The 22,093-nt window shown below is 37.6% G+C and overlaps 1 protein-coding gene across 1 annotated transcript in view; it reads left to right on the top strand.

Moving 5' to 3' along the window:
- Positions 1–4,842: 4,842 nt before the first annotated feature.
- LOC119692526 overlaps positions 4,843–22,093 on the top strand; it is a 41,961-nt gene continuing 24,710 nt past the window's right edge. Inside the window, exon 1 of the mRNA XM_048629541.1 lies at positions 4,843–5,193. The gene's annotated coding sequence lies outside the window, so the exon portion shown is untranslated. The remainder of the gene's footprint in view (positions 5,194–22,093) is intronic.

Below are 22,093 nucleotides of genomic sequence, written 5' to 3'. Positions count from 1 at the left end.
TAGTTCGCTCTCACCGGAACAGATAAGTTTGTGGCACTGTACATAGCAATTCAAATGTAACTCTTTTGTTAAAAAAAATATTCGGTCTACCCCGTAAGTTATCCTAACTGATCTGTGATCACAATAGGAAACAATGATTAATTTGGTCAGTTGTTGTCAAATTAATTCAAACCGATCTCAGAGCACGTGGACTATTAATCACCCACCACGGAACGTGACCTCTTACACTTTTAATTCATAATTAATTTGACAAATTAAGGGTCATTCCAAGGTGACGACTTATTCGATATATTTAATATTAAAAAATAAGTTCCATGTTGAAAATATGAAATAATATGACCTTAAATATGACTATCAACTCAAAAGAATAAATGAGTAAGTACTTAAAATACCTAATACCTACCTTTTTTGTTTTTGTGTATTTTTGGTGTGTGGTGCTGGACATCGAATAAAGGTTTTTTATCTTTATCTTTATCTAATGATTTACTTACAGTTTTTATTCTGAATTTTGAGGTTACTTTACAAGCTAAACATAATAATCATCAACAGCATCACTAGACACATTCCAGGCTAATGAACATCCTATAATAATGTGATCAGCCATTTAAATTATCCGGTGAGACATTACAATTATTAACCAATAAATCTTAATCGACTGCAATTTCAAAGTAATTAGATAAACAAATTATTCAAATTTCATTTTCTTAACACCTTAATTTGTAAGTCAGTGTTACATTTTCCTGTTTGAATTAAGAAACAAAAAATCTTTTTTTCTGGTCCTTACTACTATTTCTCATGGTTCTGTTTCTAAAAATGATTTGGAGTTTGGTTTCTAAACATATTTAAAAAAGTACTAGGTATTTAATTATTAATTTAGAAAGATTGGTACGGAACCGTGCCGAGCCTGCGCGAGTCCATTCTTTATAGATCTTAACCGGTATTTATTTGATTCATAAAAAATACGTACCTAATTGAATTTTATCAGACAACCTGACGCCACCGGCTTTAAAAAGTGAGCCTAGTATTCGAGAAAGCCACGTCATCATCACACGACGATCTACCTCGATTACCTCTATGGTTCGGCTAAGATGATTCCTGTGACACAACAATTTTTCGAATGTGTGTGATATCATTTCATTGAATATACCACTGTGCCTACCTATACATAGTACACAACTTATTAGGTATAGTTTACAGTATCATAACAAGGATAAAATAGAAATGCATCAAATACAGGATACCTTTAGTCAACAATTACTTAACTCATTGGTAGACGCTGTGGTGTGAATCAAAGTTTCACTTTCGTAGTACGCACAGAGCGTCGTATATCGTCACTGATGTAACAGCTTTTTTTTCAATTAATAAACAATGCGTTCTATTTGAATTTTATCAGACACGTTGACGCCGGGCGTAGAAAGCGAGTCTTTTTCTAGGAAGCTGAGTCACCATCACACTACCGTCATCATTGTTACTTGTTACAATGTGGGACACTGACTGAACATAATTATTAGTTTATTAGACAGCAAAAGTTTACATTGGTGGACACTTAGGTATCTTAACGAATACTATAAGTAGGTACTCACCAACTAAAATAAATACACTGTCAGCGTGTGAATGGGTGAATAATGTGAATATATACCTATGTATAGGTGGTTTGTTAGTTTGACAAGGTTTTCAAAGTGTAGCTGTTGGTATATACCGTGTTATGTATGAAGCTGTATGTACTAAATATTTTAGAATAAAATATTTAATTAATCTAGTACGGAGTGTCTGGGATTGTACAGCGAACGAAATTAGATTATTTATAGCCGTAAACATTTACCTAAAAGAGATAAGATTACCTATGTACATGCGGTTTATTAGGTATCGTGGTTAAGCTATCTATGTAATATACAACTCAAGTGGACTCTCTTTTAATCCATTGTGTAGTTAACACTTACGTTAGACTAACAGACTCGTTACAGATAAACTATATGAGGCCATAGTTTCATCTGATCACTAGAGAGTATGACATTTATCTATCTATCTAGCAATACTTTTTTTTTTCTATAAAAAGCTTAGTATACCTAAGTTAATCACTCTTGGGCCTCTTGGCATGGGTGTTTGCCCCGTCGCGTGACTTGTTGTAGTAGGTATGTATAGTGGTATATTCATACTCATGGCTACTGCACGTAGTGCTCACCTCAACAAAAAGTCTAAATTTGTAAGTTTTTTTTTAAATTCCGCTTGAATATAGGTCGGTAAAACTGATAATACATATATTTTTTTAATATTCATCAAAAATTTAAACTCTTCATAATCGGATTTAGGTCACATTTTAGAGTAATACATAGAAAGAAAGAAGAAAGAAAAATAGTTTATTGCCACAAGCAGAAAATACAACTCGAAAGCTTACTTAAATACAAAAGTGGCAATAGGACAACCTCAGCTAATGCTGCGTATTGCATGCGGCAACACACTGCGCTGGTTTTCAGACTGCCCAGTTCTTAATACTAACTTAAAAACTAAAACTAAAACTAAAGGTCACAAGGTACACAGTAGGGCATGCAATACCGCAATACCGGTATTGCGTAATACCGGGATCCCGGACAAAATCCACGCTTTTTTCAATACCGGTATTGAAAGTTATAACATATTAGTTATGTACAATTACGGTTAGTTACACATCTGAATAAAATACATTTAATCAAGCTTGTAAAACTGCTTAGACGTTTGCCAAAAGTTTTACTAACACACTAATATTTTAATTCAAATTAGGTATTTAGATCGTCAAATTAAAAACACGGGCCCTAGTTTTCTTTCGGCGGGAATTCAAATCCAAAGTAAGCTCGAATGACCGAATGACTACACACGGGAATACTTCGGTTCCTCTACAAATAGACACTTAATAGGTTTTTAATCACACCCTCATTTACTCCAGACGTCTTTTTCTTGCGGCCAGCGATACACCTTTAATTGTGGTTAATGGCGCTGATTGAAGGCAATTCAAATGTTTCGAGATGGAAAGTGTGTGAACGTTTGTTGGTAGGAAGAAATCGGAACAGTGGAATCCTCAGGCCAATGTATGCTTGCGTTTTTCTAATGATTACGAGTATGATAGAAAAACATAATGCTGTACTATCTGATACTGTCCTAGTTTTTGTTAATCTAGGTTTGTATATTTTTATGTTCATATTATGGATTATCGTAAGGTTACCACAAAAATTTATCCATGATCTGGAATAAAAAAAATCTAAATTGTAGTTAGGGATAAAACAAGTTAATGGTTTATTAAATGAATCATTTAAACACCATCATCTATTAAATAAATTATTAAAGCAGCAACATAAAATTTTATTTCACCCGCCTCCATAGGGACTTAATGCAACACTGACAAAAAGTGGGTGCACCAATGCACTTCTGCCTACCTTGCACTGCACACTGCAGGGAGTACAGTTGTACATACAAAACATGAGTGACTGACTTCAAAAATAATAAAGGTAGTGACTGTCCAAACAAACCGTAAAACCTTCAATTTAATTTATTTCCTGGGTAATTTTCTCCAAAACATGCTAAAAACTTACTTTACAGTAGTTGTAAAGGCTACGGTTTAATTATGCGATTGCGATCTTCAAAAGCTAACCTATTTGTACGTTTAACACGCCATTCTAAAAATATAATGACACAGATAAATTTAAAGGTTTAATTTAGGTACCAATTTCTTTTTTTCTTTCAACTTTATGTCAAAACTATTTTCTTATTATCAAAAACGACACTTAGGTGATAGCTAGGTCATTAATCCGTGCAAAGAAAGTTAACTTATTTACTTAATTTAAATCTACTACTACGATATTTTTCCTACCATAAGTAGCTACATACTACATTGTGTATTCATAAATTATCTAAGTTGTGATCAGTCAAGACTTTGTTTATGAAAAATAGTAAAAACGGCCTTGCATTCGACCTTGTATGGCCTCTTTGTACAATTATCACTTCACTCTACTGCTGCCGCTTGATACTTTGAGGAAATACCATGAGTATTTTATTCACCTACACTTAGTTTTGCTTATTGAAATTAGGTGGTGAGGTTGGATAATTGTGTAAATTATAAATTATTTAGGTAGGGAATCAAAATGTGACCTGAAGCCTATTTTAAACTCAATGTTATAAAATTACAAAATAATACTCTTAACTACCTAGGTACATACATACTATAAAATATCATCACCATCAGTCTATGCCATTAGCCAAGAAAATTATCCACTGGTTTCCCAAAAAGCGATTAGTTCTCAACAATTTCCCTCAGCCTTGCTTATTCAGAATCGAAGTATGGCTGCAAGAAATTAATATATGACGGCATTTTCATAATATTACTATATCTTCTCAAATAAATTTTAATGCATTTACAAGTCTACATATTTACATATTTCCAGTGGAAATAACTTCCACAGAATAAAATTTGGAAACACGAACTTCTTAAGGTTTTTAATCCTGACCCCAGTAGCCCCCTTTCAGCCTGCCTATACTCTTTTTTCACACCCTTATAAAAATTTAAAATAAATAAATGCTCAAAACCGCATAATCCCGCTACACGACGCTTCAGCGTATCGACTGCGGGCCGCGCCGCTAACAAATATCAGTCACAACGGCACCGACTATTTTAATAGTGCCGCCGCGAAAGTCTGAAACGACACACATACGTCGCGACTCATAAACTGAAACTGAAATTACATTTGAATATTTCAGCGCGAGATTCAAGCCGGTTCCTCAGTCTAAAACGCTGTGACATTCTATAAATATTATAGTAGACTAATTAATATTTAATAAAAGTTGTTTTGTTAAGAGGTTTTTGGTACTTTATTTCGAAAGTGTAAATTGGATGGCAATTATTGATTCAGCTGTACCTAAGGTGTGTAGTGCAGAAGCGGAACTATAAAGAATATTAGGCACAAACAATTCCGTGGGTAAAAACTGATGAATTAATGATCATTCATAAGTGTTTTCTGTGAGTGTGTTTGTATCTATAAATACGAGTTTGCTATTATACGAACCGCACCTACTCGCTGGGTAGGTAGGTACGTCATACTATCTTAACATTCGATCGGTGAGTTTTCGAGTGCGCGCGCGTCTCTTTGATTTCGAATACGGAAGCGAATTTACGAATTCAAATATAGAACAAGTGTCTGGAATCTGGATACCGGCCGGCGAGAAACGGTAAGTGTTTTTTTCATAAAACCATAGAGATGGTTCCCCTTCTGAATCGGATATATTGATCAAAGACTAAATTGTTACTACATTAACTCACGGCTGTAGTTACGACTGTGTAGGTATCATTATTACTATCAGCCGGTAATTTATTCTGACTTTAACATCTGTAGATGCTTAAACATTCATTCTTTTGTATGTCGTATTATTATTATTATTATGTTAAGATGGACAAATTCTGGTTGCTTACCTATATTGTTGTTCAGTGGATCATTTAGCAATCGTACCCACCTACTTATTACCTCGTAAAATAAAATGTACCTAGGTTCCTATATTAGTTCAGTACCTACAACTACAAATAATACACAAATTATGTTATTTACATTATGTCTGGTAACATAAGCGAAATAGATCAACTAGGCATGGTATGTGAAGCGTGGGTGTACGTCTTGTATGGCAGATCATAGTATATGGTATCGACAGGCTAGCTTTGATTATTCACCGGCATGGCTACACCTACAATGTTCCAATTTGGCCTTGTGCGAATACAGGGTGTTAAACATGGGCATAGAAAAGCCGAAGAGGCCACTCAGGAGGTGAATCTAAACAAAATTATGAGTTTAGCCTTAAGTAGAAGTTAATTTTAAACCTTTACCAAGGCAGCACATACTGTACCTACTAGCTGTGATAACTTCCGCCTTTTTATAAAAAGAAAACCTTACCCGCTCGGAGGGCAAATTGGTTTGATTGCTTTGCTTATCTTCACAATACACTATACCTCGCAAAATAGCTAGTCACACTGCTAGTAGGCAATATAGGCATAGCATGCATATTCTCATATTCCTCGAAGTGGCAGTAAATTGTGGCTTGGAAGCTCGATTTTCGCTACATAGGTAGGTATGTATGTACGCTATATATATAAGGTTGCCTGTAAGAGATCGCCCTCAGCGATAAGGCCGCCTATTGTACATTAGTTCTAGTCTATAAGTATGTTTTTTTTTTGTATGTCTGATTTATGTGGTGTTCAATAAAGCAATATTCTATTCTATTCTATTCTATGTTGTATAAACATGCACAGGTCGCGGGCCGTATCGCCGTTTCAATTCACATGTTTTATTTTATTTTATTTAGTTAAGTATGTATTATTATAAATAAATATTATATATACTTAGGTATTATTCTCTGGTATTGAATTAATTTCGATGAGGCTTTTTTCAAGTATGTAATCGGTTTTTAGCGTTCCGTACCTCAGAGTCGTTAAGCCTAGTCAGAGGCCTTCGGGCGGCTTGAAAACATCTGACAGTCGGGTTGCCCACTTACCCGACAACTCTCTCAGCACAAGCACACTTGGCCAGCGTGGTGGACTAGGCCTAAACCCTTCCTTCATTGGAAGGAGACCCGTGCCCCAGCAGTGGGGACGTAATAGCTCGTGATGTACCTCAGAGGGTAAAAACAAGCCGTGTCATTAATCTTCTCAAAATAGAGTGTTTTTTTATATATTTTTATATCCCGCATGAGTAAAAAATATTCGTTGCTTCATCGATAAATGGTAATTAGCTGCGGCCGCTACACGGGTTCGTTATCGACGCCGATAATCTCATTAAATGCGCGTTCCACATATCACAGCGCCGTATTTATTGCCAACCGCGATATAGTGACTTTTATCTATGTCGATAATTAACCCGTGCAGCGGTAGCTGGAGCGTATTGTATTGGTAAGGAGTGGCTGGGGAGCGGTATACTTATACGTAATAAGAATTGGTAAATCAACGCATATTTACACGTACATTCAACTTAGTTTCACAAGATTTGTGAGCATAGTCGAAATTTATTATATCAGCCAATCAATACACTTTCGCGACCATTACACTATAAATAGCGTAGCGTGGGACGTCCTCCGGCTCGAAGGACCTTAGACTGCCGTTAGTGGATGGACGAGTAAGGATAGAATATTGTGGCTCTCCTTGAGAGAGGCCATAGGCCAATACTTACGTAGTGGTTGATTGAAAAAAAATATATGAAAAAATTAAAAATATTTATTTAACCAAAAAATTAACACAGGTTAGTAGCAACATGGTTTGGAGGTTAGAAGCGTGCCAACGCTCGTAGGTACAATATGTACCAAAAAGTGCGCCTTTGCGCACCTACATAAGCTTCTATAAACGAGCTTATAGCTACGCGCCAAAAACTACGCGAGTTTAATTAAAAGCAGCCTCAGCCAAATATGAAGAAAAATGACTTGCTATTTATTGGGTGATTCTGTTCACGCTTTGATTTTGTTAAGTATTCTCGTCTCCTCCGTTATCTTAATTACTTAGTTATAATTGACTCATTTAAATTACGATATAATTAATAAGAAATGTAACCGATAAGGTCTGAACTGCTTGCCCTTTATTTCTAAGGGCCAGGCCACAACACTGCGTTGCGACGTCGCATCGCAAAATTCTGCGACTGTTTTTAAAGTTTTCCCGTACAAATGCTTGATTGATATTGTCGCTGATTTTTGCAATGCGACGTCGCAACGCAGTGTTGTGGCCTGGCCCTAAGTAAAGAATCTTGACTATCTACCCAGGGGTGGCCAACTATATTGGACCGAAGCACGACTTTTTCCGACTAAACCCCTAGTCATATAACAATCCCGTAAGTACTTACTCTAGAAAAAATGGTTGCTACGAACGATGTACTGTACTTACCGATAGCCGCGATGGCCACCCCTGGCCTATATTTAAAAATATCAAAGCTGATGACGACCGAATGGCGTAGTGGTTAGTGACCCTGACTACTGAGCCGATGGACCCGGGTTCGATTCCCGGCTGGGGCAGATATTTGTTTAAACACAGATATTTGTTCTCGGGTCTTGGATGTGGCGAAAAGTGGGTGCAGCAATGCACCTCTGCCTACCCCGCAAGGGAGACCATTAGTACAAGGCGTGAGTGCGTGTTTTTATAACTTAAGGCTGGCTGTAAGTTGCTGGCATGGAAATTCCGGGATATATTGTCGGATATAATAATTATGTAGACTATTGTGTTAATCTTATGTATATAATCTTAATACTTATGTATATATGTCGCAGGCAACTGGTTTAATCTGCTGTTTGATTGAACCACTAGCCCGTTCATTGGATGGCGCTGTTCAGTTGTATGACTAGGCCGAACGTTGATTGTACAAGCGTCACAAAACGTCCAACTAGTTAGCTGACTTAAAATCAGTCAGGTGGTTAATAAAACAAATATGGCGTCTAACAGCTAACAGCTGACACAAAAAGCACCTATATTGTTAGTTTTTTGCAAATAAATTAGCTTTAAAGTGCGTTATTTGTGTTAAAATAGTGTGACAACATGGATTTACCTATTATTACGCCGCGGGCGGATAGTTTCAAAGAAAAAAAGTGGCGAAACTGGATAATTATGAACAACAATATGGAGGTACGTTTATTGTTATTGTGTAATGTAGCAGCTCAGCAGGAGCTGGTCTGGATCACCGGGGAGCGACCCCTGGGTGAATCGACCTGCCTGGCCTCCCCCGAGAGTAGGGGTTGGGTGCTATATTGTAATGTGATACTTACCCTTATGACTAACGTCCCTAGTGCTTAGGGCTGGTACCTACCTAGTAACTCTCAATTAATATGTACCGGGAAGCGGTCTTAGACTAGCTCAGCTTGGCGCCGGCCTCTGAAGGAGTGCCTGGTCGCCTGGGGGATCTACAATGACCGTGAAGCGGTCCTAACTGTCCTGATCTTGATCCTGAGGCCCCTGGAGGGAAATAACCTCGGTAGGTGTACGGGGTGAGAATTAATAATGCCGATTAATTAGTGTAACACAATTCAGGCGGCACTGGACCCGCTTTATTTACAACCAGGTTAACTTATATATCTAAGGTACTTACAGCTTATGTACTTAATATTAACACACTACACAAATGCACAAATACTTATCACGGTTATTTATATTTATATTGGTCGGGCCCTGAAGGGGCCTACGCGGATGTTTCTATCTTAATAAGGGGAAGGAATACAGGGTACAGGAGGTCGGGCGAATACCGGTGGTACGTGTGTATTTGTTCCAGGATTTGTGGAGTGTAGCTGTGTTGATAAGAACGTGTGGCTGAGGGCCGGTGTGTGTCCAGCGATTGTATAGTTCGGTACACGGCCGCTTTAAACTAGGCGACCCAGGCGTCCGTGTATTCCGGGGAACCTCGATCCGCTAGTAGGCGACCCACAGCGTAGGGAGGACGGTGTAGTGAGAATAGTGTGCGTGAATAGATACATAGATAGATAGAGGTGCAGGGAAGGATCTCGGGAACGGACTGGTCACTCGTCGGAGCAGGAGGTGACGAATGGTGGTCGGACGGCCGGCTCGCGGTTATTTATAGGCGGGTCGCCCCGCGCCCCTTGTATTCTCCGGAGTCGCCTGTGTGGTGCCCCACCTCGACTCGCGGGCGCTCTTGTGGCTTCGGTATGTGGGTAGGTGCGGTGGATGGTTTGGTAACGGCTCGTTACATTCTCCCCCCTCAGCAGGAGAATTTTTACCTGGTAAAAATTCACAGGTTATGTAGATACATACAAGAAAAAATAAAGAGAAAGGTGCATGTACTGGTGCATTTGTTTACAACAGGTTCTTACTTTATCATCTGGATTCAGGATATATTTTATTTACTTAGATATTTATTTCTGGTTAAATTTACAAATTGTAATATTATTAAGATTGGTAAAAAAAAACAAGATTACAGGTAAATAGATAATGCAATAAATGAGCACTTCATCCTTGCTTGGTGCAGGTAAATCAGGACATTCGGTTTCAGGTATATTCGGGATTCTTTTTTTGCATAAAAGATGTGAATATTGAGCTTTTACAAGAGCCTGAGCAAGGATAAAATACATGGTTAGTTTTACTTACATTGTAGGATATGTACATCTTATTGTGTACTGGTATACATTTTCCTGGTTATTATATTAGGTATATACGGTTTCAGTTTTTCGGTTTTGTTACATATGCAAATTTTACTAAATTATTTACATTGCAACTAAATTAACAATTAAAATTTATTTTATACGGCATGTGCCCTTGCGCTGAAATTTATTCGGTCGGTGGTTTGACACTTGACAACTAAAATCCTAACCTGTGTACGTTCACAGAGTAACGTATTGGGCTGCGTTCATAAATGTTACAATCCTTGTTCTAAGTCTGAGCTACATTTTGCTTGTGACTTGGATGCAAAAAGGTGGATGTTATAAGTTTAACATGTCTGTGTGTCTAATATTTACTTAAATTATATTAAACTACGGACGGAAGGTGTAAAATGTGTGCATTTGCGTTTACATTTTTACCTATTTCTATATTTTCAATATAGATTGCGGTTTTTCGGTTGTATATTTATAATTAAATTACAAATTATACATAATAAGATTTATACGGTACGGTACGGAATGACTAGGTCATAAATATACAAATGTTTTAACTTTTTACGGCTATTTGTCTTCAATCTTCATTATGTTGATGATTGAGGGTAGGTTTGGAATTATCGGTTCGTTCGGCATCGCATGAGTACCGCGGCTAGGCACATCTGGCGATGGGTGATGACGTCGTCGGTAGGTTATTACTGCTTCGGTTCGGTGGAATTTGGTTGCGGCGAGTTTGATGACGATGATTTCAGTCGTTCTTTGTACTTTTTCATATGATGAAGAACATCTTTGTACATCCCGGGCCAGTAATATGTTTCGGCAATACTTTTTAGGATTTTTCCCGTAGTCAGGTAGCCTGTTGTTGTCGGTTCATTAAGGTGTTGTTCGATAATCGACCTTCTTTTCAATGTCGGAACGCATAATTTCCACTGCGATTGTGAATTGATCTTGACCCCGTACCTCGGATTTACAATTCGTTTATGGAGTGAGCCGTTTTTTATTGTAAATGTTGGGTCATTTTCTGGTGATTTTCGGGTTTCGGACATTTTCCTCTCGAACCATCCTTTTCGTTCCTGGATCGAAGCTGTGTCGGGATATCTTGGTGGATGTTGTTGGTTAGGTTTTTTCTTTTGCTTGCGGGATTTTGATTTTCTTGGGCCGTTTATTATATTATTGTGTGGTGGCGTTGATTCTGGCGCGACGATTTCGCTGACTTTCGGTGTATTTTCGGTGTTGTTGTGCCAGACTATTGTGGCTCCTGCTTTTCTTAGTAGGTCTATCCCTATGATAACTAGGTTTGGTGGTGAATAAGCTGGTAGTACGAAGAGTTCGTGTGTTAATTTTCTCTGCCGTATCTCGATTTCTGGGTCTATTTTGAGTTTCACGTCCATGACTCTGCCATCAGCGACGGTTACTCGCATCCCTGCGATTTTTTCTGTGTCGGCGTTTGTCGAGTTCTCTTCATAGATGTTTCTACTGATGTAAGATCTGGTGGAGCCTGTATCAATCAACGCTCGGTATGTCATGTTCCCTATTTTTACGTTTTCGAAGATTCGGTATTCTGGTTGGGTTTCTTCGGCGGTTATGTTCGTGTCTCCGAACTTGGTTTCTCTCCTGCAGCAGTTGCGCGTTAGTCTCCCGAGGACTCCGCATTGGCTACAGAACAGTACTTGCCTGCCCCGGCATTCCTTGTGTGAGTGGCCTGCTTTGCCGCAGTTCCAACAGCATGTGGTCCTGTCGTATTTTTCGTGAATTTTACGAGGTTCTGGTGATGTTTCTGGATAAACTTTCGGTGTTTGACGGTGTCGGTCTAGTTGGTGATTCCACTGTTGAGATGAGGATTCTTCTGTGATCTGCTCGTACTCGGCTGCCTGTCTTATTAATTCCCCGAGGCTGGTGAAGTCTTGCTTCTTGATGTAGTACTTGTAGTTGGCATTCATGTTTTCGTAGACTCTTTCTTCTTTTTCTGTTTTGGTCATTTTTCCGTACCTTCTCATCAGGGTTTGTATGTCGGTCAGGTAGTTGACGAAAGATTCACGGTGGTGTTGTTTTCGTGCGATGATCATCTCGAGCAGGTTTTTCTCGTATCCCGCCGGGTAGAAAAAGAGTTTGAAGTCTTCTAGGAAGTCTTCCCACTTTTTCCAGCTGTCTGAGTTGTTTCTGTACCATAATAGCGGTTTGCCTCTTAATACCTTAGGTAGTACCTGGAGTAATCGGTCCTGCGGGACGTCGCCTGATGACGTCAGTTCATCCAAGCGCTCGATGAACTCAACCGGGTCGCATGCGGTGTCGAACGATATATTCCATTCCCTCACGATGGATGACAGGTTCAGCTGGTTCGCGGTTCTGGTCTGGTCTTCGGATGTCATCTCGAAGGTCTCCTCCTCTTCTTGTCTGATGTGGTCGGACAGCTGCTTCCTCAGCTTGTCTACGCTTAAATTTACGGTCGGTAGCTTCCTCTCCCTACTTTCCCTTATTAATTCCTCTTTATTAAGGTTATAAATCCAAGAAGTTGGCATTTGATGCTGTATATTTACCTACTATAAAACGGGGCCAGTTTGTAATCGGTTACGGAAATTTAAATAAAAATGACCAACAAAAATTTACGTGCTCTTTACTTTTAAATTGTAATTTTTGTTAAACGGGGTCGGTCGGTCGGTTGTCGGTCTATTTTTAGAACAATTACGGGTAGATAGTTAACTTGAACGTTAAGTCGGTCGGTCGGTTATTTCTAATGATTAACAAGTTATTACGGGGGGCTAAATAATATTAAATATTGATGAGAATTCGTGGATTTTACGTTGGGCGCCAAATGTAATGTAGCAGCTCAGCAGGAGCTGGTCTGGATCACCGGGGAGCGACCCCTGGGTGAATCGACCTGCCTGGCCTCCCCCGAGAGTAGGGGTTGGGTGCTATATTGTAATGTGATACTTACCCTTATGACTAACGTCCCTAGTGCTTAGGGCTGGTACCTACCTAGTAACTCTCAATTAATATGTACCGGGAAGCGGTCTTAGACTAGCTCAGCTTGGCGCCAGCCTCTGAAGGAGTGCCTGGTCGCCTGGGGGATCTACAATGACCGTGAAGCGGTCCTAACTGTCCTGATCTTGATCCTGAGGCCCCTGGAGGGAAATAACCTCGGTAGGTGTACGGGGTGAGAATTAATAATGCCGATTAATTAGTGTAACACAATTCAGGCGGCACTGGACCCGCTTTATTTACAACCAGGTTAACTTATATATCTAAGGTACTTACAGCTTATGTACTTAATATTAACACACTACACAAATGCACAAATACTTATCACGGTTATTTATATTTATATTGGTCGGGCCCTGAAGGGGCCTACGCGGATGTTTCTATCTTAATAAGGGGAAGGAATACAGGGTACAGGAGGTCGGGCGAATACCGGTGGTACGTGTGTATTTGTTCCAGGATTTGTGGAGTGTAGCTGTGTTGATAAGAACGTGTGGCTGAGGGCCGGTGTGTGTCCAGCGATTGTATAGTTCGGTACACGGCCGCTTTAAACTAGGCGACCCAGGCGTCCGTGTATTCCGGGGAACCTCGATCCGCTAGTAGGCGACCCACAGCGTAGGGAGGACGGTGTAGTGAGAATAGTGTGCGTGAATAGATACATAGATAGATAGAGGTGCAGGGAAGGATCTCGGGAACGGACTGGTCACTCGTCGGAGCAGGAGGTGACGAATGGTGGTCGGACGGCCGGCTCGCGGTTATTTATAGGCGGGTCGCCCCGCGCCCCTTGTATTCTCCGGAGTCGCCTGTGTGGTGCCCCACCTCGACTCGCGGGCGCTCTTGTGGCTTCGGTATGTGGGTAGGTGCGGTGGATGGTTTGGTAACGGCTCGTTACAATTGTTTAGTTAATTTGTGAGATAAGAGCTTTGTAACATAGTCTTTTTGTTGACTCTTGTCTGGTGATGTTCACCCTAACCAGACATTACAAAGTTGCTATACTATATCCCATTCAACGACTTTGCTGAATGACGTTCAGTCAAGACGTCGAACGTTACAATCAACGACTTGACGAGTTGTCCTTTAGTCATACAACTGAATAGCGCCATCCAATGAACGGGCTAGTGGTTCAATCAAACAGCAGATTAAACCAGTTGCCTGCGACATATACATACTCCTTATAATCCATACCTAACAACTTTTTCGTATACAATACTAGGTAGTATTATAGAACAACGTGCTATTTTAAATATACTTCGTAATAGGTTAAATACATAGATAAGTGTGTTAGTGTTATCAATCTGCACTGATACGGTAGGCAAGTCATGCGTGCAGTGATTACATACATAATTTAGTAGATAACATACTTTACTTTCGTAGTAAAATTAATAAGACAATGATGTTGATTCTGAAGGCAGAAATTCTAATTTTAACGCTGTCAAACTAAAAAAAATTGCTAGCATAAAATGACATTTACGGAAACAATCATAGAGTCGAACTTTAAACAAAGAAATTAAGGTTTTGACATCGCTAAATTTAAAATTTCTGCCTTCAGAATCGATATCAATATAACTTCGTATCTAAGTATATTGTGTTGTAGAAATGGTGATGCAATCTGAAATGGTTTGATAAAACTTGTGTTTTTTACCCCCGACTACAAGAAAGTGTTATTATAAGTTTACTGTGCCTTTGTCAGGGTAATTGTATGTCGTATCGTTGATCTCAAACAGATGAACTGTTTTTTATGATAGATACCTTGTACCTTATTTTATTCCGAGTGTTCTTATAAGTAGCTAGTATGTTACATGAAAATATTTTCAGATATTGTAGATGTGACGAATGACGTACAGACAGACCTAGGTAGTAGGTACATACTCGTAGTTTTTAATATTTAAAAAATATTTTTTTGATTGGGATTAGGCACTATGAACTCATTTCTGGGCGGCCGGGTTTGAATACCAACCAACCAACCTCAAAATCATTAACATAGGCTTGTAATTTTTAATCATCATCTATAGCGAATGTTGCAGTACATTTATAGAGTAGGTATATTTATTTTATAGTACAGCCTAGTTGGAAATTCCAACTTGGAATAAGAGTCGGAATACAGCGTGGTAGTCTAGCGAATACTGCTCTCTATGTTTAGTAAGCGGTACTTGACGCCCACTTTACCCGTTTGAACGGCCCTATTGTTCTCAGAAGGTGCGACATGCAAATAATAGTTTTGCTACTCGATACTAGATGGCGCTAGGTGTATTTGAAATATGATTTTTCGCAATTTAATTTTGCAATAATAACGACGATATACCTACCTATTTTATTCTTTGTCATAATAATTTCTACTGTGAGTACTACTATCAGACCCTGTAATAGGTATAAATATAGAAGTTACTCCCTATGTTTATTTCTGTAGTAGCAGTAGTAATTCGATAGTAATTATGGATAACTTTAGAAAATTTCTTCTTTATAGAGATTTTTTACACGAATACATACCTATAATGTTTTTCATTTAAGTATTTTCAAAAGTTGCTCAGTTTGACTAGTATTTCCCTTTGTGCTAGCCACCCCCATTGTGATGTGTTTTCCCTTAGTAGATCAGCGACATGATTGTAAATATTAAAAAAAAAACCAAGATAAATCCAACTTTTCCGTTAATTAGGTATGTAAATTTACATGATCTCGGTTGATAAGGTAGTAACTAAGGTTTTTATTGTCAGTAGGTATACCTAGTTATTTTGACTTTTTTGGTGTGTTATGTATGTAGTGATCATGGAAGTAGAAAAACTTCCATGGTAGCAACTTTTTAAAATCTCCTAAAAATCAATAATTTCAATTAATTTCTAACAAAAAAATGTTACGGTAAGGTTTTTTTAACAACATAGGCAGATAATGTACCTAAATAATGAAATCCACGTCGTCCCTTGAGTCATAAACATTATTCTATTATTAATAAAATAACTTTTCCACAGCCCATATTGTTCATAAAATTAATAAAAACCCCAGTCGGAAACCCTTATCGGCAGATTTTGCATTAAAAACCTTACACCTCATACATTTTCGACTCAATAACCAACGCCTTAACGTGTTTAATCCTTTGCATAAACCGTTCATTAATGTCCGATTAAAACCAACTTACCAATGCTGCCGATATCGCTCTTCCTACTTCAACAATAAGTGTGAAAATGTAGGGCGCCGCTGTCGGTCTGTGTTGCAACGTGTTTCTGTGAAGGCGTGACGTGCGTCGTCGTCACATCGTCAGTGACGGAATGTTACGTTGCGTCGTGACGTAGACGTCGTCGCGTCGCGATACCTCACTGCAAGGTCATTGCTCGCGGCAACGCTCTGTAACAATGTTACGTAATTATTAATATTTACCATTTATATTCCTTGTGTCGTGTAATGTATTCGTGATAGTGTTTTGAGGTTTAGTTTGTTTTTGCTTAGTTCTTTCTTGTTGTTTTGGAAATGCGAAAATTCTGCTGAAATAAGATTTTCAATCTTAGTTTCGTCAAGTTATATGCATAAACACACACACACACTCACTCACGCCTTGTACTAATGTACTCCCTTGCGGGGTAGGTAGAGGTGCATTGCTGCACCCACTTTTCGCCAGAGTGTTATGTTAGTTCCAATGTAATAGGGGGCGGGCCTATTGCCATTTTACAGGCACATCCAAGACCCGAGAACTAATATCTGTGTTTAAACAAATATCTGCCCCAGCCGGGAATCGAACCCGGGACCTTCGGCTCAGTAGTCAGGTCACTAACCACTACGCCATTCGGTCGTCATTTATATTTATATGCATAAATTAGAAATAATAAGGGATTATAGAGATTACCTACGCTCAGGTATATTTAATAGTAGGGGGGACGCCCGCCAGTCCACTGCATAGAGACTTATCTAGTGTCTGTTTGTGAAAAACTGACGTTCTCTACAGCTCTTTTGGGGATGGCCTTTGGCGGCTTTGGCCAGAAGGCATTTACTACGACTTTAGTACGATACGACCAACGCATTTAGTACGATAGTTTGCTAGGTGATGATTCGTTGTGCAACCGTGCGTTAATGAGTTTAAATTTTCCATGAAAGTACTCAAACTATTCCCTACTGAACTAACCATGACACATCATGATTACGAGTAATTCAGTTAAAAAACGATTTACTTCCGTTCCACGCATCTTATAAATGTTAATTTAATGGAAGAAAATCTTTGGTTTATCATGCATCATGCATTGGGTTTTCCATCACTGATGCTGCTAGGTATGGTTCTGGTAGGTCATTATTGGCTATGCTCAGGGTTAATAGGATGTTGGCAAGGGAAAGGGCTATTTTGCAATGACTGATCGGAAATAATGCAGGTATTTTCCAGGCTGTTCCATGGAATATAGTAGTACCTACTGAGCTTGTTCATTTGTGATACCTATATAGTAGGTGAGATGATATCTTAGAGTATATTAGATAAAAAATAATCTCTAAGGTGAATGCGAATGTCTTTTAAAAAGGTGGCTTTATATTATTCCTTCCCACTTTCAGCTTGTTAGTATTAAACCATCCGATGGATAAAGAATAACCAAAAGTATGTAAAGTAAGTTTAAGGAATGAAATTAATAACATGGTCTTATATTTCCTGTTATAACCTACTATTGGATAGTCTAATTAGTTCAAGACTTCACTGAAAAAGGTCAAAGGTGAAGTCCTGTACCTTACGCATAGGCGTAGGTAGGTATATCACTGAAGAATAAATAAATCCTTTCCTGTAGACACAGTATACACAATTATTATCTCTCTTCTCTCAGTATTAATCATAGCAGGATCATTTTTCCGAAGAGAAATTTTGGCCCACTTTTTAAATAAGTTCAAGAATGTCGTCATAAGTTTTTGTCACTCATCGCCATACCATTTTATTTAGTCACTCGGGATATTCCGTAATTTAACACATTTTTTACATTTTCGTTTCGGTAGTAGTGCCTAAAATATTTAATATTATTATATTCACAATAAGTGGTACGGATAACCGACCTACTGATGTAGGGCTGACTGTTACAATAATATTGTAACTGTAACTAGCATTATAAATCTACTTGGAAATGGATCATATATCTAAAGAAAACTATTAATTTATCGATTGTAACAGATTGTCCTGGTAATAAGGTAGACCAGTCCCTTATGAATACATAAGTATCGCTTTTCTATATTAAGTATTTATTTTGCGTTCAATAATCGCTTCATTGATTATATTATAGGCCCATAGTGTACCTACCATCAGATTGGGAATATCCACTGACAAGCACGAACTCTAGTAGATCCTATTGTTACAAGCTGAATCACCGAAGCTGCGTTCGATGACGTCTAGCATAAGATCAGTGGAGTATTTATAGGATCCCGGGTATTTTCAGATGTCCGTTTCGGGATCCTAGAAAGATACGCATCAGTAGTTATTCAGTTTATTTAAGCCTTTGGGTTATTCAGAGGTCAGATGTATCATTCAATTAAGGTACTATAGTTGATTTTACTGTGAACGGTTTGTTAATATGATGATTATGGAGCCGTCATGCTCGGTTTTACTAGTAATTTTTAAAAATAAATATTCCATTATGTTATGCAAGTAAGTACCTAGGCGCCTATTGCGAACTTATTTTGATAACGATTTTCGAATTCAAAATGTTTAATTTCATAGGCAAGCCAACAATGACCTATAACCTAGAAAAACATTTAATGTTTACTAGTATTTGGAGCGGAGCCATTTCCAGTAAACTTATGTTTACAACATCAAAAATGTCTTGGCAGCATTATTAAAAAATATTCTAAAGAAGCCTACCCGAACTATGCACGTACGCACTTACTGGAATCATACCTAGATGCTTAGTCAATATTTCAGCGCAACCAAGTTGTGAAAACTACGATCTTGCGTTTTGAGACAACTGCCGACTTCTAGGTAGAATAGTGAACTAATAGTGATTCTATTCTATTCTGAGTATAGCTAATAAAAAAATATGCGTGAAATGCACTTTCTGTTAATCTAGCCACACTAAAGTCAGAATAACAATCTGACTACTTTTTACAGTTTAAACTATGATTGTTATACCTGTTTCATGGGTTTATCGGAAATGTTTTGCGTTAGTTCCATGATTTCTTCTATTCTTGGATTCGAAGGAATTGAAACGTAAACCTGAGCTTTGCTTACAAAATTTCCAGATGAAAAACAAACTTTGTATTTATTCTATGTAGTATATAATAATAATAATAATCATTTATTTATTCATATTGTAAAATTAGTACAGTCCCATCATATTTCATATGTCTACCTACTTCTTCTAACTGTTCCGATCCCAATGAGCTAGGATATTACCATGAACAGGATTTAGCCATTACCTACACAGTGCGACCTACACATTAGTCAACGGAAGTGGAATTTCCATACTTGTATCCAGGTAGCCTATGATTACGAGTCTATTTAGACTCTGATCCATGTCATTAAAACAAGTATCTAAAGTCTAACTATTAACACTCTTTGTATTATTATTTATAGGTCTATTTAGATTTACTCCTGTTTTGCATGATTGTGCACATGATGAATACTCAATATAAATATAATGTAAACACTCACACCTTGTACTAATGTACTCCCTTGCGGGGTAGGCTGAGGTGCACCCAATTTTCGCCAGTGTTTATTTGAATTATATGTTATTATGATGAATACCTTTCGGAACCGTACGTAACGGATGCAAGGCATTCAGTATTCTTTGTATAGAAATTCACACAACTGCCTCCACTTCATCGGCATTGCCGACGCTGTTTATCAATAATATTACGAATATCCGATGAGTTCGATACCGATAGGTGGATGCTTACCTTTAATAATTTACAAATATTTTCTAAAAAAAAAATTGCTTTAAATGACTTTTCTCAATTCTTGGAAATCCTGCAAATCATCCTGACTGACAATGACTTGGCACGTCCTGATTTAAATGCCGTCACTTCACTTAGGTACTATCTAATATTTACGTTTACATTAAAATTAATTGTTTTATTTGTTATCCGGATCCTAAGCCTGACATCACCGGGCTAAAAGAGGTGATATTCAGTAATGTTAGTAAACAGTTTGCTGGTATGTGCCGGTATAGGTCACACTGAGTTTACATAGCTTTTTATGGGCATTCGACATGGTTGCCGCATTAGTTCAACTGACTACGTCTTGTTGAGTAAATAGTGAGTTCTGCGTGGACTATGTTGGCGCCATGGAAATAGATTCCGAGCCTTTTTTGTGTTTAAAGTCAAACATAGATATTGAAAGGAAATTTGAAAGCGTATTTTCCACACGCATGTACTTCTTATGACTGTACGACTTTTTCCGATTCGATAACGAACTGAGTTAATTGGCTTTTAAGCCAAAATTGTGAACCCGTTGATAGAGTTATAATAATGTAAACTTATCGTCTTTTTTAGGACCTACATAGTCTATTGAATTGTCATAATTATAATTACTGTTTCCAATAATACGTATAAATTATATCTATGAAATACTAAGAAATCTAGATATAGTAATATACACAACTAAAATAGCTTATCAAAATTAAAGAATATAGGATTATGAAGTAAGCAAAAGGAAGTAAAGACCTTGGGTCGCTGCACAAACCGGGGTAAGGTTGTTAAATTCACAGGAATCACAACAAAATAAACCAGGACACGACCGGATATCACAGTATTTCATTCAAAGGAAACAATCTAGAACCTTACATCCGCAGCAGAAAATCACATTGATCTAAAAATAAAAACAGTATCCTGGAAAGTTAAAACAATTAATGATCTACAACGGATACGGAGCAAACATTCATTAAAAGATTGCTGAACGTACTAGGAAGGCATAGCTCTGTAGGAGGCACGGCTCGATACTTCATTCATTGACAAACACTTGACACTCAGTTCATTGATAAAATTGCCAACTCCCGGTATTGGTGTATCCTCATGCAAATTAATCGTATATGTGTGCGTAAGCACGTACGTTACGCTCTCAAGGAAAATTGAACTAAATGGTGACGTTAATAAGTAAGCAAATAATGATGAGAGTAGACAGGATGCAATAACAATAGCCGGAATAGGAAGCAGTCCTACAATTATAACACTATAGTCTAATAAGCACTTTGACGGTAATGAAATAGGTGTCACAATTCGTTATCGAAACGGTAGTCAAATATTTGTAAGATAGGTACGGCAAAATAGATCCGTAAAGGGTCATGTCACTTTTCGTTTCTTTTTCACGATAACTGTATCACAATTACGTTGCTAATTTATATTTGTTACACCTTTTCCTCTTTTCTTCGGACGGAAATCCGTGAAGGTGTTCCGTTAGTTATGTGCCAATTAGTGACTAGGATTGTACAATTGTACTTACATAGTATCGTAAATTAGAATAGAATAGAATAGAATAGAATAGAATAGAATAGAAATATTTATTTGCTGAATATGGGTTTACAATATTAGTTGTTTTACATTAATTTGGTTCCTACATATTCTGCCTGGTAAGGCTTGCAAATTACAATAAGTGGTATTACCACTCTCAAAGCGTGCAATAAATTACATTTTATTATAAATGATTAAGATAAAATTACATTAAATTAATACATAACTTACTTTATAAATACTTAATTAAACTTTTATCAGTCACATCACATGCCACATTTAAATAGTATTATGTTAAAATTTATACTAAATAATAATTAAATGTCAAATAAATTAATGTCATACCATCATATACTCGTCTAGAGAATAAAAACATTTATTTAAAAGCCACTTTGTTAATTCGCATTTAAATTTTTTATAAGGCAAGCTTTTGTACTCAATTGGCAGTTTATTATATATCCTAATACACATTACATAAGCATTATGTTTATATACATCTACCCTAATCTTCGGTAATGTTAGTTTATATGGATCTCTGCGTGACCTCTCATTTGTGTCTGATTGCTTTTTAAACAAGTCCATGTGTTCTCTAACAAATACGCATACTTCTTTTATGTACATAGAAAATATTGTTAGTACTTTT

The sequence above is a fragment of the Plutella xylostella genome, chromosome 23, assembly GCF_932276165.1.
Source record: "Plutella xylostella chromosome 23, ilPluXylo3.1, whole genome shotgun sequence".
In the NCBI taxonomy this organism is placed as follows: domain Eukaryota; kingdom Metazoa; phylum Arthropoda; class Insecta; order Lepidoptera; family Plutellidae; genus Plutella; species Plutella xylostella.
The sequence above is the reverse complement of the archived record's forward strand: the minus strand, read 5'-3'. Positions and strand labels throughout refer to the sequence as shown.